Genomic DNA, 3366 nt, shown 5'->3' with positions numbered 1-3366 from the left:
GCCTGCGCCCCGCCGCCCCAGGCCTCCACGCCGCCGCGCTAGAGGCCAGGCGGGCCAGAGGCAGCTGCGTTTCCCCGAGCTCCCCGCAAGTATGCCTCCTTTTCTTTCTTTTTGTTTCATTTCTTCCTTTTTGATTCATTGTTAGCACTCACAATTTATTGTTTGTTGTATTGTGTAGATGGAGGTGAACACCAACGACATGGAGTCGTTGTCCGATGATTCCGGTTGGTCGTCATCGGATGATTCAGACATTGAGGAGTTGCTATGGTGTCCAAGAAGGACATGGATGAAGACCAATTGATATGGTGGAAGGAGTACAAGCAGAACATCGCGGAGAGGAAGAGGATATTCCGTGGTGCGTCCTCTACTCTTCGAGGTGACACTCCGATGAGTGATGGTGGCGATGGCGGTGTGGAGGACTCCACCACCGACGACAATGGAGATGCTTGATGGACGTGGAAGTGGTCTAGGAGATGGCGCCAAGTGCAACTTTTTGGTGATGGTGCTGATGAGAGGGGGAAGATGATGATTGTGTGATGTAAACTATTAAACCATGCATCAATGATCTTCATTTCCGTGTTTGTTTGAAGGTTGATTGTGTTTTTCTAGTGAAAATTGTGATATGTCAAATGACAGTTTTAAGGGCTGGGGTTCCGTTATAAGGGTTGGGTTTGAGGGTTCTAGTCTTTGCCCCCATTTTTCAACCCTTAAAAGTATCAAAATGGCCAATTCTCAATCCTTAAAACTGATTTTAGATTTAAGGGTTTAAGGGCTCTACCAGACATGCTCTAACGAAGCAAACCCCAACGCGTAACTAGGGTTGGCGCCGCTGCAGCCGCCGCCGCTGCCCATCCCTGCTCCTCCGACGTCGGACACATAACAAGGTGTCCTCCTCAGATCTGCTTCTCCCCCAAGCCTTCTCGTCTTCATGTTCCACCAGGCTGCCATGATGGTTGCTGAGGAGGGGAGGAAGGGGATGACATCTAGGTTCTGACGGAGGCCCGAGCTCAAGGCGGCGAGTTGCATAGGTGTGATGTTTCCTCTCATTCTTTTGTTGTTTTGCCTCGTCCTGAACTTGTTGATTTTGTAGGGTTCTTACCTGGTCATTCAGTGCGTCTGAGGCGTTGGAGGGAGCCAACTACCTACTGATGGGAAAGATGGAGGTGCTGCAGTTGGTCGGATGCGACCATGAGGTGAGGATCCTTTTCTTTCTTTTGTCTTCTTTTTTTGTGATTGGTTGATTGGTTGCAAGATAAGTTGGAATTTTGTCCCATATCACAATGTTTTATTTGTTGGTGTAGAGCTTTTCATATTTTATTATGGGTTTCTGATTGGGCAACTAACCAAATGAAGGGTAATTTGATTTGTGAGTTATTTGTATCAAGGTCCTGGGAGATATCTGTACTTAACCGGCAACACCTTCTTATGTGAAGAACCACCTAATTAATCAACCAACTAATCCTTCTTTGACATCGAGAGATCGTTTTATGCGAGGTGGTGGTGGAGATGCGCGACAGTAGCGCGGCGTGGGAGGTGGCACGACGGGGCCGTGGCAGCCAGCCCCCCTATGAAGGAGGCAACAAAGTTCTCCCAAGCCATGGACCTCGCCAAGAAGTTCCTCTCTTTCGCCGGTACCATGGCCGTCCGCGGTGGCCGTGTGCTCCCTCAAGGTTGCCCACACTATCACTATTATTAGCAATGCACTGCCTGCATACTATTTGGTGCGTTTTGGTACTTGTTGGGGATATGACTACTGAGTTAAACCACCCAGGAGGGGTCGGATTACACTCACAAGGAGTCCAGCATAAAGAACCCATGAAGACGAAGTACATGGCGATTTAACTATGGAGGCTTAGAGGCCTAGAGCCCAATGGTGTATTAGGGCCCATAGTAGTAAACTGCCATATATATGTAACTTGTATTGTAAGTTAGAGAAAGGAAGAAACCGAGCTGGACACTTGTATGAGCCGGCCTCGGGATTCTGTAGACCGACCGGGCGTCAACCTGTGTATATATAGGGATGACCCAACGGCGGTTCAGGGACAAGAAACAACAACTCGAGAGATAGGTAAAGCGGATTCGCTCCCTGCTCATCGAGTTCAATCAATCCCACAACAACTGGATCGTAGGCTTTTACCTTCACCGCAAGGGGCCGAACCAGTATAAACTCCTCGTGTCCTTTGTCCGTTTAACCCCTTTTTGCTAATCTTATTGCGATGGCTCCACGACTAAGTCCTTCCGCTAGGACATCTGATGTGATATTTCCACGATAGTTGGCGCCCACCGTGGGGCTATCGCACGATGTATTCGAGTTCTTGAAGGGCAACTTTGAGGGACTCAAGGGATACGCGCTTGGCCGGATGACCAAGAGTCGTCGCGGCAATCTCTACATCGATGATGCAGGATGGGGCCTCGAGGCCGGCTCAATCGAGTACGGGTACTGGGTCCCCTTTGGCGGAATTCACGTCTTCATTGGCAGGATCGACGAACCGGGCCCTGAGCCGGGCATCTCCACCAACCTCATCGAGACGGCTCAGTGTGCGAGTCCTGCCCGGGTTCAGCCTGCCATGAAGCATGCGTTCGTAGGATTGATCCACGATGTGGGATCTGAACCGGTGTCCGATGGTGAGACGGCCATCTACTCAGATGGCGAGTCATCCACTGGTGAAACCGAGTTGCTGTACCAATTGCAAGACGGCCGGATTGGAGGCTATTCCAATGGCAACAGTATTCCGGACCCCTTTGAACTGCCGAACTGGGTTGCAATCTTCATGGCCGAAACACAACCCACCTTGCAACCTTCATCCACAGCAGCAATGATGTCCGGGTCAGCAGCCGCGGCAGGAGGCCCTGCGCGCCGACCGACTCAAGTTCTTTCCGGTTTGTTGGATGCCTGGGCGACCTTGTTAACCACTGCAATCACCCCGGAGACGCAGGATCGACATAATGCAGAGGTTACCAAGCTAAAGGACCAGATAACACAGGCGAAGGAGGACCTGGCAGCTGAGGAAGTTAGGATGGCTGAGGAACGGGACGCTTTAGATGCCCAGTCACAGCAGATCCAGGCGCAGAATTACCAGCTTATGTTGGATCAGAACGCGTCAAACGAAGTGCTGCGAAGGAAGTACCGGTCTCGTCTGCCATCGGTTTACGAAGGACTGGATCTCTTCAAAACACCGGGAGCCGGTCCAAGTAATCCGGCAGCAGTAAACCAGACCGAGGCACCTGGGGCGGCACCGGATCAACCACGGATAACAGACCCGCCTCGATGGACGGATAATCCGCCGCAATACGTATCGACACCGCCGGGTCATTTTTCTAGCCCTTTGGATAACATGATTGCTGCGGCATCTCGCCTGGTAGCTA

This window comes from Triticum dicoccoides, chromosome 4B, assembly GCF_002162155.2.
Source record: "Triticum dicoccoides isolate Atlit2015 ecotype Zavitan chromosome 4B, WEW_v2.0, whole genome shotgun sequence".
Taxonomy (NCBI): Eukaryota; Viridiplantae; Streptophyta; class Magnoliopsida; order Poales; family Poaceae; genus Triticum; species Triticum dicoccoides.
This window is presented reverse-complemented; position numbering follows the sequence as displayed.